This window comes from Lycium barbarum, chromosome 12 (genome assembly GCF_019175385.1).
Source record: "Lycium barbarum isolate Lr01 chromosome 12, ASM1917538v2, whole genome shotgun sequence".
Taxonomy (NCBI): Eukaryota; Viridiplantae; Streptophyta; class Magnoliopsida; order Solanales; family Solanaceae; genus Lycium; species Lycium barbarum.
In genome coordinates this window covers 100,474,445-100,489,407 of record NC_083348.1, presented here as the reverse complement: position 1 = coordinate 100,489,407, position 14,963 = coordinate 100,474,445, and the positions used below count along the sequence as shown (strand labels likewise).

Sequence of the window (14,963 nt, the reverse complement as noted above, 5' to 3'; positions counted from 1 at the left end):
ATGATGACGATAGGCGTGACAACCTGAGGGTTCGAGAGTTTCTATTATGTGGCCCTCCAGAGTTTTACGGGTCTAAGCCCGACGAGGACCCCCATGACTTTATTCGGGGGATGCGGCGCTCACTAGATTTGGTCAGGGCTTCAGAGACTGAGTCTGTTGAGTTGGCTTCGCATAGACTACGGGATGTTGCTGCTCACTGGTATGAGTCCTGGGAGCTATCCAGGGGTGAGGGTGCTACCCCAGCTACTTGGGACGAGTTCGTGACTGCTTTCACTCACCACTTTTTGCCCCCAGAGTTACGGCGGGCGCGGGTTGACCGATTTTTGCATCTGCAGCAGAGGGGTCGGAGCGTCCGTGAGTATAATATGGAGTTTGATTCTTTGGCCCGGTATGCACCTGCCATAGTAGCAGATATGGCCGATCGGATGCACAGATACGTGATGGGGTTAGACCGCTATTTGATTGATGGCTGTATGGCGGTGGCATTGCAGGCAGACATGGATATTGCCCGACTACAGGCTTATGCCCTGGGTATGGAGGACCGACATAGAGCTGATTATTCTAGCAGAGATCGGGACAGGAGGCCGCCCAAGAGGGCCAGATTCGCAGGTTATTCTGGAGATTCTCGAGGCGGACAGCCTCAGCAGCAGCAGTCAGGCAGACATCCTCCTCCGTCAGGCCGGGGTACACCCCCACAGTTTACCGGCAGGAGATCTGAGGGTGCCAGATATTCAGGGGCAGGCCCGAGCTCCAGGGCTTCAGGTTCACAGTTGGACAGAGGTTCCAGCAGTCAGATGAGGCCACCCAGACCTTTGTGTTCCTACTGTGGGAGACAGCACCCGGGAGAGTGTTTCCGAGCTACGGGTGTATGCTTTGTGTGCGGCCGTCAGGGCCATCAGATGAGAGACTGTCCGGCTAGAGGTGGTACAGGCAGTTCAGCTCAGTCTACCGGGTCAGCCGGTGGTTCATCTTCAACCTCGGTGGCGATGCGCCCTGCGGGGCGAGGTACTCCAGCACCAGCAGGCCGCGGCAGGGGTCGTGGCGGAGCTTCAGGTTCTAGCGGTCCTTCGAACCGAATTTATGCCTTAGCCAGCAGACAGGACCAGGAGGCTTCGCCTAATGTCGTCACAGGTATATTACTGGTTTTCTCTCGTGATGTGTATGGATTGATTGATCCTGGTTCTACATTATCATTTATATCTCCACTCGTTGCTGATAAAATTGGGATAGAATCCGAATCGATAGAGCCTTTTGAGGTAGCTACACCAGTAGGGGATTCTGTTATAGCCAGTCAGATTTATAGAGATTGTTCCGTGATTATCTGTGGCCGCTGCACTAAGGCGGATTTGGTAGAGTTAGATATGATCGAGTTTGACGTGATTATGGGTATGGATTGGCTAGCTTCTTGCTATGCTAATGTTGATTGTCAAAAGAAGATAGTCCGATTCCAATTCCCAGGGGAGCCAGTTATAGAGTGGGCAGGTAATACAGTATCGCCGAGGGGTAAGTTTATTTCATACCTCAAGGCTGAGAAAATGATCAGAAAGGGGTATATTTATCATCTGGTCCGTGTTCATGATTTAGAGGCAGAGGCACCGACTCTTCAGTCAGTCCCAGTGGTTAATGAATTTGTAGATGTATTCCCAGATGAGCTTCCGGGTCTTCCTCCCGAACGGGAGATAGAGTTTGCTATTGATCTGTTGCCAGACACTCAGCCTATCTCTATTCCTCCGTACAGAATGGCACCTGCAGAACTGAAAGAATTGAAAGAGCAGCTGAGAGATTTATTGGAGAAGGGTTTCATTCGGCCTAGTGCGTCACCCTGGGGAGCTCCAGTATTATTTGTGAGGAAGAAAGACGGCTCGCTGCGGATGTGCATTGATTATCGGCAGTTGAATAAGGTAACCATCAAGAATAAATATCCCCTCCCCAGGATTGATGATTTGTTTGATCAGCTGCAGGGTGCGAGGTACTTCTCGAAGATAGACCTGCGATCGGGTTACCATCAGGTACGGGTACGAGAGGCTGATATTCCCAAGACAGCATTCAGGACCCGATATGGGCACTATGAGTTCAGAGTTACGTCTTTTGGGCTGACAAATGCCCCAGCAGTATTTATGGACCTGATGAATCGGGTATTCAGACCGTTCTTGGATATGTTTGTGATCGTATTTATCGATGATATTCTGGTTTATTCTCGGTCAGAGGCAGAGCATGCGGACCATTTGAGGACGGTACTTGGCACACTTCGGCACCAGGAATTATATGCTAAATTTTCTAAGTGTGAATTCTGGTTATCTTCAGTGGCATTTCTGGGACATATTATTGGGGCTGATGGCGTCCGAGTGGATACCCAGAAGATCGAGGCCGTAAAGAATTGGCCTAGACCTACGACGCCGACAGAGGTGCGTAGCTTTCTGGGATTGGCTGGTTATTATCGGAGATTCGTGGAGAAGTTTGCTTCCATTTCAGTGCCTTTGACAAGGCTGACTCAAAAGGGAGCTAAGTTTCAGTGGTCAGATGCTTGCGAGCGTAGCTTCCAGTTGCTGAAAGAGAAGTTGACTACGGCTCCAGTCCTGACTCTTCCGGAGGGTCCAGATGGGTATGTGATTTATTGTGATGCCTCTGGTATTGGTTTGGGATGTGTGTTGATGCAGCACGGCAGGGTGATAGCTTATGCTTCCCGGCAGCTCAGAAAACATGAAAAGAATTATCCTACTCACGATTTGGAGCTGGCCGCGGTCATTCATGCTTTGAAGATGTGGAGACATTATTTATATGGGGTTCACGTTGACATTTATACAGATCATAAGAGCCTTCAGTACATCTTTAGGCAAAAGGAGCTGAACTTGCGGCAGCGGAGGTGGTTAGAGTTGCTCAAAGATTATGATGTTGACATTCTCTACCATCCTGGGAAAGCTAATGTTGTGGCGGATGCACTCAGCCGCAAGTCTATGGGCAGCCTAGCAGACGTGCCATCAGAGAGTAAAGAAATGGTTCGCGATATTCATCAGTTGGCTAGTCTTGGAGTTCGCTTGGCTGATTCTGGAGATGTTGGGGTTTCTGTTCGAGGTATTGCTGAGTCCTCTATTACAGAAGATATTAAGCGGCATCAGTATGAGGATCCTATTCTGGAAAAGTACAGAGACGCAACGCTGGCACAGAAGAAGACTCTGTTTGAGATTTCACCTAATGGAGTGTTATTTCACAGAGGCAGATTGTGTGTACCTGACGTTGCAGGGTTGCGGCGACAGGTTATGGGCGAGGCACATTACGCCCGATATTCTGTTCACCCAGGGTCGACGAAGATGTACCATGATATCAGATGCCTATATTGGTGGGACGGTATGAAAAGAGATATAACAAAGTTCGTTGCTCAGTGTCCAAATTGCCAACAGGTTAAGATTGAGCACCAGAAGCCCGGTGGGCTATTGCAGGAGATGGAGATACCGACGTGGAAGTGGGAGATCATTAATATGGACTTTATTATAGGTCTACCTCGCACTCCACGGAGGTATGATTCTATTTGGGTTATTGTTGATCGGCTGACGAAATCAGCCCATTTTCTTCCAGTTCGGACCACCTATTCAGCTGAGGATTATGCCAGGCTTTATGTCAGGGAGATTGTACGACTTCATGGAGTTCCTGTGTCTGTTATTTCCGATAGAGGTGCCCAGTTTACAGCTAAGTTCTGGAGATCATTTCAGGAGGGATTGGGGACCCAGGTGAGCCTGAGTACAGCCTTCCATCCCCAGTCCGACGGACAGGCCGAGCGCACTATTCAGACATTGGAAGATATGTTGCGTGCCTGTGTTATTGATTTCAGGGGTAGCTGGGATGACCATTTACCGCTTGTTGAGTTTGCGTATAATAACAGCTAGCACTCCAGTATTCAGATGGCACCATATGAGGCTTTGTATGGCAGGAAGTGTAGATCACCGATCGGTTGGTTTGATGTTGGGGAGACTGAGTTGATTGGCCCAGATGTGGTCCAGCAGGCCGTGGATAAGGTGAAACTTATTCGAGAAAGATTGTTGGCAGCCCAGAGCCGACAGAAATCTTATGCCGATAAGCGACGTCGACCGTTAGAGTTTCAGATTGGCGATTGGGTGTTCCTGAAAGTGTCACCGATGAAAGGTGTTATGCGATTTGTCAAGAAAGGAAAGCTCAGTCCGAGATATATTGGGCCCTATCTGATTATTCGCAAAATAGGCAAGGTGGCCTACGAATTGGATTTGCCAGCTGACTTGGGAGCGGTACACCCGGTATTTCATGTTTCTATGCTTCGTAAGTGTATTGGTGACCCTTCCAGAGTCTTTCCTGTAGATGATATTCAGGTCACCGAGGAGCTATCTTATGAGGAGCAGCCTATAGCCATATTGGATCGCCAGGTAAAAAGGTTGTGGAACAAAGATATGGCTTCTGTTAAAGTGCTGTGGCGGAATAATAACCGAGAGGAAATGACCTGGGAAGCTGAGGAGCAGATGAAGAAAAAGTATCCTCACCTATTTCCAGTACCTTCAGGTAATCCAATTTCTATGTTTGACTATATTGATTTGTGAATCATTCGTATATGATGGCTATAAAAGAAACTCCCTCGAATTTGAGTAAGATCCGTAGCATTAATCCAACATTCGAGGACGAATGTTCTTAAGGGGGGGAGGATGTTACGTCCCGTATTTTTATACATTGGAACAACCCGGATTAACTATGATAATTTAAGGCCAAGATTATTCCGGGATTTGAAGTCGGGACTTTTGACCATTTGATTTTAATTTGAGATATAAGTCATGTATGAAATTGATGGCATTGAACACTTAGGGAAAATTGGGACTACAATTCATAAAATTGGAACTAAAATGTTGTGCAAAAAAAAAAAAAATCCTTGGTGGCCATGTAAATGGGAATTGGTCCCACACATTGTGTGGCCAATTTTAATTGGTCCACCCCATGTGTGGGCCATGGACACTTGGACAATATTCATATAAGCACAAAAGATGACCAAGTAGTCATCTTTTCTACCATTCCATCAAAAAAAAAAAAAGAGCAAGAAGTTGAAGAACAACTTCAACCACACGGCCAAGAACAAAAAAAAAAACAAATCCAATTCAAGCCATCCCAAAATTATTTCTTTGGTGTAAACCCACTATTTTGAGGTCCCTAAGTAGTGTGGAAGTGTTGTTGGGGCGATCAAATCATCCGTTTGGCAAGATCACAAACCCTAACTATTTGTGGGATTGAAGAAGAAAGGTAAGAATTTCTCTTGTTTTATGAGTTGTGAGTGTTATATGCTTGTTGCAGTATGTTAATATGGGTGAAATTTGTGAGATATGGTGGGTTTGAAGTTAGCCGTGTAAATGGGTATTTTGATTGGGTGTTGAATAAATTCCTTGCAGCGAGTTAAATTGTTGTAGTGTGTAGGATGGCTAAGAATCATCAATATATGTATATGTGTAGTGATAGATGAATATGGGTCATGCTATATGCCAAAGAACACTAATGTCGCTTAGCGTTTTAATGGTTGTTGTGATGACTTTTATGTTGGAAATGAGAGTTTAATGTCCCAAAATGATATGGTGAATTGTTGCGGACTGATTTGAGGCTTATTGTGCGTTTGACGTAATTTGTATATTTATGAGAATTATATCGTTACATTGTGGATTGTTGACACAAATCATGAATAGAAGTTGAGAAGTGTGGCATAGGGGGCTGCTCTCGGTTTGGGGCTGTTTTCGGCCACATTGGATTAAATTATTGGATTGTTGGAAAAATTATGTAAACTGTTTAGAAAGTTCTTGAATGTTGTTGGTAAGAATTCGGGTTGACAATTGAATGTATGAGCTATATTGTGGCTTGAATGTAAGCCGTTGAAACGAATAGTTGGAAAGTTGTTGAATGATGTAAAAGAAAGTTACTATTGTTATTTTGCCTTTCGAATTGATTATCGATGTTGCTAGGTTGGTTGTTGTTGTTGTTGATTTTGAGCGAGTTAAATTCGCGGGATGGCCTATTTATAGGGGAAATGCTGCCGAATTTTCTGTAAAATTTAATGAATAGTTGGAATGAATGGCTTAAGTGCCCTTAGCTAATGTTTGGTATTCGTTGGCGTATTTGTAGACCTTGGGGAGCCCGAGGCGTAGATTTGGATTAGCTTTAGATTGATTCGCTTGGAGTGCGTACGAGGTATGTAAAGTAATCCTCCTTCTTGGGCATGCCTTAGTTAAAATAGGCTATGATATAAGCCTCGAGGAAACTCTATTCTCACAATCCGAGCATGTTTATGAATCGCATTTGTTCTTTGGCATCCTTGCCTTGTCATGGCAAAACATTGATCCTTATGTTCTTGGAATCCATAATTTGTAAAGATTACATGAAAGCTGATTTTTGTTTTAAAGTTCATTCTTTAGCGATTTCAAAACTTCAAACGCCCATAATTTCCTCAGAAAAGCTCGGATTGCTTTGAAATTTTCGTAGGAGTTTGTATGATATAAAATGAGTATGTTTTTCATAGACGGGCTCAGTTCGGGTCTATACTCGTCTGTGGGTCCCGCGATGCCCTTTATGTAAATTCGACAACTTTGAATCAAAAAGTGATAATTATCATTCCGATTTCGAATATGACTATTTTACTTATCCTTCGGATTTATAATAATGATTTTATGCATATGATTCCTCACTACTCCGCTCGTGCCTACTATGATATCGTTCGCCGGTTCCCGGGCCGGTTCTGTTGTCGTGCGCTTTTTGATACATTCCGGTGTTATGCTGTGTTTATGGTTCACCGTGCTCCTCGCTCGAGGGCCGGGTTCCACTTATGTTTGGCGTTATGCTGTGTTTGGCGTTATGCTGTGTTGTGATGTGTGACGGGGATTCGGAGATTTGAAACTTTCTGGTGTTATGCTGTGTTGTGGCGCCATCGACAGGCGGGCGACCACATTTTCCAGTGCCCTATGCATAATTTATACTTTGGAAATAAACATTTTGATATGTATTATTTTCTATATATCTGATTCGATTATTATTCAGATTTATTTTTGTACCTTCTGCTTTGCATACTCAGTACATATTTCGTACTGACCCCCTTCTCCGGGGGCTGCGTTTCATGCCCGCAGGTACAGACGCACAGCCTGGTGATCCACCTGTTTAGGACACCCTTTCTGCTATTCGGAGTGCTCCTCTCTTTCCGGAGCTTATACTTTTGGTATATATATTTATTAGTGCATTTGTATATATTCGTTCATGGGTACGGCGGGGCCCTGTCCCGTCAAATGATTCTGTCGGTCTGTTTAGAGGTCTGTGGACATGTTTGTGGGTTAGGGTCTTTCTGTATGAATGTATGTACATGTCGTTTGGGCGATCACATACGCCGAGGCGGCCGGTCCGCATATGTTGTTTGGGCGACCCTATACGCCGAGGCGGCCGGTCCGCATATGTTTATATATTGCTTGGTTAGCCCTGTGTGGCTTTCGTTGGTATTTTCTGCGTGCAGGGTATATTGGATAGTCCGTAAAACAAAGGAAACTCTGCCGAAATTTTTCTGGAAATTACCTAAATTTGAAATAAAGCCTTGTCGGCTTTCGCCATATACTAGAATGAGTTGATAGAATTTGAGATAATATTTAATAGAGGGGTTCGGGTGCCCAGATCGGGCACTAGTCACGGCCTACGGGGTTGGGTCGTGACACTAAAGTTATGCCGGAGGGGGCAGGCTTTGCCTTGAGACATATATTTTTTATTTTTTTTACTTTTCAAGACAAACTTTTAATTATGCCTTAAGGAAAAGTTCCGCCTTATGGGCTATACTTTTAGTTATGCCTTAACTAAAAGTGTGCCCCATAAAATATAACTAAAAGTATGCCCCATAAGACGGAACTTTTCCTTAAGGCATAACTAAAGTTTGCCTTAAGGAAAAGTTCTACCTTATGAGTCATACTTTTGGTTATGCCTTAATTAAAAGTCTGCCCCATAAGACATAGTTCCTTAAGGAAAAGTTTTGCCCCATAAGGCATAACTAAACTATGCCTTTGAGGAAAAGTTATGCCCCCTCTGGCATAACTTTAGTTTTTCCTTAAGGACTTTATGCCGGATCCGGCATAATCTCCCTCCAGCCCTGCCTTGCGAAATTATTTTTTTATTTTATGCCTGAGCGGGGGTTCGAACCCAGAACCTCAAGTATCCAAGCTAAGGGCAAAACTTAAAGACCACAAATATAAGGGGTAAAATTTAAAGACCGCAAATATGAGGGGCAAAATTTAAAGACCACCCCAAAAGAAGGGCAATTCACAGAATTGCCCAAGTAATCCCACATTTGGGCCTAATATCGTGAGCTGGCCGGCTGGCCCAGTAGCCCAAACGCCGTACAAAAAAAAAAGACTTTCTATGGCGACTAGTGTCGCCACAGAATGTTCCCGGAAAAAAAGGACTATTTGTTGCGACTTCAGTCGCCACTAAAAGATCACTTTTTTTTTCCTCCACTAAAGGTTAAAATTCATGCTGAGCCTTCAATAAATGTTTCAAAACATGTATAATATGTGTATACTTATATAGTGATTGAGCTTTCAAAAAATATTCCAAAACGTGTATAATATGTGTATATTTATACGTTGATTGAGCCTTCAAGAAATATCTCCAAACACGTATAATAATTCTTATGATATATTTTCTATACATATACAGTAGGGATATATATTCTATACAATAATGATACATTTTATATACTAAAGTAATCATCATCGAAAACTTAACAAACTAAAATATATCAACTACCAACTAATAAAATTAGTAAGTATACATTAATTATACATTTATTAAACATAAATTATACGCTAATTATACATTTATTATACACATATTATATAATAATGATACAAATTCTATACGTATGATACATTTTCTATGCATATAGAGTAGTGATACATATTCTATACAACAATGATAAGCTTTTGGTACGTATGTTAGTCCTCCTTGGCCTTTCATATATAATAGAAATATTCCTCGTTTTACTATCAGTGGATAATCATGATTCCGATAGGTTTAATCTCATCAAATTGTAGCTAACGCTGGCGCAAGTTATGTCCGTTCTATGAATCATTCCACTCATTTACTACGCCTTTTACACCCGGAACTCAATCATTAACCATACTCCTTGCCATTTTTTCCTGTATATAACACAGATAAAGAGGAAAGTTGCGGTAGGTTGAGGAGCAATTTAAAATAAAACTAGTCTAATTCTGATAACACAACTGAATTAAGCGGAATTGGTACAGAGAATTCATGTAGCAGACCTAATTAATTCGGGATTGAGGCGTAGTTGATTTACTTATAGGTTTCTCTTGTGGTGGATCATCTGAAATCCTTTAGCCAGAAAAAAAAAATCCTAGTTTTCTTCGGTTCAATGCCCTAATGTCAACTTTGTTGGGATCGAAATAATCATGGCGTCATGCCGAAATTAATAATTGCAAACCTTGAATAATGATAAATCAGACAACAAAGAAAAATATACTATTAAAGATGCATAATACTGTGATATGATATGGTCAAGTGACCTACATATAAAAAACTAATATAAAAGAAAACATAAAAAGTAGAGAGAGAATAATCGACCCCTAAACAGGATTCTTTAATCATTACAGTGTGGATGTCATTGTGTTTTTTGAATGAGAAGAAAAGATCTTCTATTTATAGAAGTCCAAAAAACCTTTTATGATGTTCTGTTAAAGTGTCAAATATCCCAAGTTTCTGCTGCCCAACCTTCAATATTAATAATTCCAAGTATTGACCTTTTTTAGTTAAAAAAAAATGCCAAAAAGGAAATCTAATCCAAGAGAAATGCTCAGTTTTTGCTTATACTACAAGTTGTTAGGTGAGTTTCTGGGGTATTGATATAAATGATGGTTTAATAGATTAGGTCTGTTTGATGTTTAAGGGGAAGAAACTTGAGAGTGTCAATGGACATGATACATTTCTATGATATGTTAATAATTTTGACTAGACTTTTCTATGGTAGTTTTATTTTTTCTTGTGCAGCTTATATTTGTCTCATTTTGTCCGTGGTTTCCATCAGGAGAACGTGATCCACATGATAACGCATGCGGTTTCTACTGATTAGGCAACTTGATTGAAACTAATGAAATTTGATAGGTAGTGACTTTTTCTTCTTTAAAATCTAACGTCAACTTTTAACAATCAAACTTTTTATAGTTCATCGAAAAACTGTACGAGCATATTCTTGTTATCCTTTTCTGCTCTCCAGAAAAATTGGGCTGCAGTATATTTCTTTGGGTCATGAATCGTTCCATTTTCTAGTTCTTAGGTGCACGCTTGCCGATATAGGTTTCTTGTTGATTAACACGTTATATTATCAAAAGAAACAACAACTACTTCTATTGTGATGATCTGTTTCTGCATTGTAACAAGCTAACTTCTAGCTAGTATAATATTCTTTTTTTCTGATTCGGGGGTACTTGTTTTCAGATGTAGATTTCTTGGAGTTGATTGTGAAGTTGTTTTGTTTATCAGAGGAAAGCAGAAATTTCTTTCTAAGTTGGAGCTATTGATCCAGATGAATTGCTATTTATAATGTTGGAACTGTTGGTTATTTTCAGTCACATAAACTTCGCTCCCATTGGTGAAGTTCTGTTTTCTGCTATTTCAGATTTTTGCTGTGGACAAAAAGTAGGACCGATAACATTGGATATTCCAGTATTTAGAGAAACTACTCCACTCAATCACTCCAAAGAACCAGCAGTTTATTATGAAATTGAAGAAGAGTTATGTGCCTTGGATGGATTTTAACTCGAAATTCTACTTCCTCAGTTCCTCTGAATGTAAATGAAGCTTTGACGCTTGGCTGTTGAAATTTATTTCAGTTGATATTTACCTCAAAAGATCCTTGTCAGTTGTCATATGCATCAACCAGAAAGGTTCTCAATTGCCCTTTGTGCAAGGCTAGTTTCAATGCCATTACAAAGGTGGATGATGATTTCCCTATTTATAAAAAGATATACGCTCAAACTATTCCAAGAAAATCGTCAAGGAAGGGACATATATGTACTTTCATTGGCCAATCATCATGGTTCCCTTCTAATGTAAGCTGGATGTGCTTCATATTTTGCATTATAAAGTTCCACTCCTCACACTGTTTATAATGTAACGTAGTTAGTAGTAGAAGTACCTCTGATAATCAACTTTCGGATCGGAGAATCATCAAGTTTCCTTCTAATGAAGTTTACTGAGTGGATGTGCTTCGTATTTTGCATTCTAAAGTTCCTCTCCTCACACTGTTTGACATAGGGAGCAGTTAGTGGTAGAGTACCGCTGATAGCCAACTTTAGGCTATTGTCCTTGCATGGACATTTTACAGAAACCAAATTGGAGATAAGTATTTATAGCCAAAAGCTTTTATAACAGTTAATGTACATAGAGAGCAGTCCCATCCCGTTTCATTTCCCTTTTCCTTCCTGGTAAGGAGGCTGGATAGGGTATGGTGTAGGTCGGATGAGCAGGTTAAAGCATTTCATATAATATTGCAAAGGATATTCTCCCTGAATGCCAGAGTTCACACTTAAGAGTTCTGTGCCAAGTCATTTTCTATTTTAAGCCTAATTGCCTGTTTTAAGTGAACTGTCTCACGTAATAAGGAGAACAGGAGAAGTACATCTAATGTGCTCCTTGTGGATTGAGACTGGGTTGTATTGAATAGGAAAGCTGCTTTTCAAATTCACTCCCATATTCACCAGCAAAAGATTGAGGAAGATCATATAGTAATTTGCGTCTGTGTCTTATTTGTATTCATATGCTGTTCAGATGATTTCTCTCAATTATTAAAGTTTTCTTACTAGGAGCTTTTACACTTCCTAAGCACCCGTGATTTAGATATTGAGCTCTACATTTGATATTTTGGTTTTTGTAGCCATCGACAACACCAGTTTGTTGTCAATGTTACCTCGGGGAACCGCGAAATTACTGGTCAAATGTAATCTCTGCCAGACTCTCTGTGTTCATACCCCACTTGTGGGATTACACTGGGTATGTTGTTGTTGCACTCTCTGTGTTCATTCCTATTGCATTCGATTCAGGGGTATACAAATCCTTTACCATCCTAGCTGTGATTTGCATGCTTGGAGGACTATTGTATTGATCAGGTAATGTGGCTATTACCTTATTGTCATGTCTATCTTCATTTTTCTCCACAACAAATGCTCACCCTTGGGTCATGTAAAATAGGACTTATGGATGTGTTTATCAAGTAGTCCTTGGCAGGAGGCTATTAACAAGGGTAATGACTACAACAGATGGATCATATAGATATAGTTCCCAATTATTCTCACATTGTTTGGTAGTAATATAAAGCTGTGCGTAGGGATTTATTGTATTTTTTATCTCTAGGAAAATGGAAACTTATGTGTTATTAACTAGATTTTTTATTTTCTCAAAAGGCCCTTGAGTTGTTGAGCACTGAAATGTATCTGACCTAGAATTTCTCAGATTTTTGCTTAATCATAAGCTGTTCGGAAGATGGATAAAGATAACAAATTGCAATTTATTATTTATGTCAGCCAGTTGGAAAATGATTTGAGAAGCTAATAGAGATCATGGGAGAAAATTTTAATTAAAAAAGGGTGTCAACCTCCTAATAAAACACACACACACACCCCCCCCCCCCCCAAAAAAAAAGTTCTTCCCTGCTCTAGTATGGACGAGTAGAATACTCACAGTAAGGATAGTAGCTCAATTAGTTGGCTACATGAACTTTCACTTTGTTGGTGAGGGTTCGAATCCCCACATTGTAACCTCCTCCCCCATTTCCCCTTTCCCTATCCCTATGTAATAAAAAAATAATTTTAAAAAAAAAAAAATACTCACATAACGCTCCAGCATTTTATGCTTTTGACAGGTAAAAATTTTAAGACCATATTGCCCCAAAAAAATTGCATAATTTAACACCCGTCCCCTTCACTTTTCCATATCACAATACCAATTTCCTCGGTTATGTTTTAAAATTTATCCTCCAATCAAAATTCTACCATGAAAAGGCTGCGGCTTTTTGTCGATGGCCACCTTTACTTTAGGGAGATCTTTTATAAGTGTGTTCAGTTGCCAACAATAATTCCAATTTAAAAATAATACAATCTCTCAACTCGAGTCTATATTAAGAGGTCAAATACCTGGAATATAGTAATGACCATTACCATTCAATTCCAAGCAAGTTAGGGTTGATTGTATATACGCATCTTCATTCACATTCTTCAATTAAATTCAATTTCATGTTGACATTATACAAAATAGACAATAAAAAAAAATACTAGAAGTTCTATATATCTTCTACATGCCTGACATGTAGTAAAGTGGAAAATATATTACTCTATTACTTACAAATCATAGATCCAAAAATCAGAACTGGCTTGCAGTTGCAGATGACGATTGAATGTGAGACATGCATGTAGCTGTATTAAAACAGTAGAAAATGACATGACAAGTTGGGCAAATGCGTTCATCTAACCAAATTTCAGAACCACCCGGTAGGTTAATACGTTTGTCTACATTTGGGCTGTTGGCTTTTTCACTTTCTATGTTATGGTTTTATTATTTGAAAATGCATCTTTGTCAACTCCTTGAGAGAGAACAACAAATCGACTTTCAAACTAAAAAAGGTGATTTAAGACGAATACTTTTTTCCCGTCTTAGGATAACGGTGGTTGTATGGAGGTTTGCACGCTCCTCAATTATTTTATTAGGTACCTGTTACGTCATAACCACAAATACAAAGTAACTTTATTTGTAGTTTTCACCCATCTTATTGACCGCTAAATGATGTCTCAAACACTTATCTTTTCCTTTTACCCCGCAAATGTAATTGGTTACGTGGATAATGACGCTATTAGGACCAATGAGATTTAGTTTAGCTTTGTCTGGGACAAGAAAAAGATAGGAAGAACAAGACAAGCAGAAAATAACGATTTCTTCACGACAGTAAGCATATGCAGGCGGCCTCCTTGAAGGTGCCTTTTAAGTTAGTCATGAGACACAATTTTAGGAATATCCATTGCATCAAACCAAAAGCTTCGTATTGAAACAATTTTTTTTTTTAATGCTGAAAAGAGAAGCTTTAAATCATTTCCTATAACGACTAGTTGGCTAACTTAACTCTCATCGTCCAATTCAACAAATTCATAAGCAGCATGCATAAATTTCAGCAACATAGTGTCCAATTGTGAACGGCTGTTTGTCTAAACAATGTATACTGCTTAGCCCAAAGACAAAACTATGTATACTGCTTCTGAATATTTACCTAAGTTTATTAATTGTGGACTAGAATAAGCTGACCATTTCTGCTATTGAACAAAGAACCAATTTACCAATTATACTTGTGCTATTGAACAAAGAACCAATTTACCAATTATACTTGTGATACTGATTTAATCTCAACTAAGACCCTCAGAAACAATTGTGTTTAGTCAGTAAAATTTTCTTAGTAACTTAAATTATGACTTATATTCTTTATGATTGAGTAAAAATGGTGCTGTTCACTATTTGCTTTTTAGTATTCTTTTACATTGCTTGACACAAAGTGTAACAATTTTACACTTTTTAATTTATGGTGGATTACATCTTTAATAAAAAGAAACATATCTCATGCCAAGAGGGGAAAAAAATAAAAATATAAAACACAGATCCAGCAGCTGACACAGGGGATATGTCCAAACAGTATCCACATCACCATAGTGACATGTAAATTTGATCTCTCACTTTCTCTTCATTGCCGCTTTTGCCTAAAAAATTAGCTGTGCTGACTATCAAAAGTAGGCACAAAGCCAAACTTGCATGGCTTTTTTATTTGTGTTTTGTTTTTTATACTAGTTTTTTTCCTGACTTTTTGTGTCAATGACTCATTATTTGTCTTATTACATGCTAATCACATCTCAGTCTAGGCAATAGTTAAGCAATAAAGATACAACATACGA

The 14,963-nt window shown here is 40.0% G+C and overlaps 1 long non-coding RNA gene across 2 annotated transcripts; it reads left to right on the top strand.

The window, feature by feature from the left end:
• The first annotated feature begins 4,405 nt into the window (after positions 1 to 4,405).
• On the top strand, positions 4,406 to 7,475 carry LOC132624957 (uncharacterized). 2 transcript variants are annotated; one of them, XR_009576587.1, is made up of 3 exons: positions 4,406 to 4,524; positions 6,118 to 6,183; positions 7,113 to 7,475. It is a non-coding gene; the product is annotated as an uncharacterized LOC132624957 (long non-coding RNA). The 2 variants fall into 2 exon arrangements; XR_009576586.1 differs by having other exon boundaries at positions 4,412 to 5,250.
• Positions 7,476 to 14,963: the final 7,488 nt, after the last annotated feature.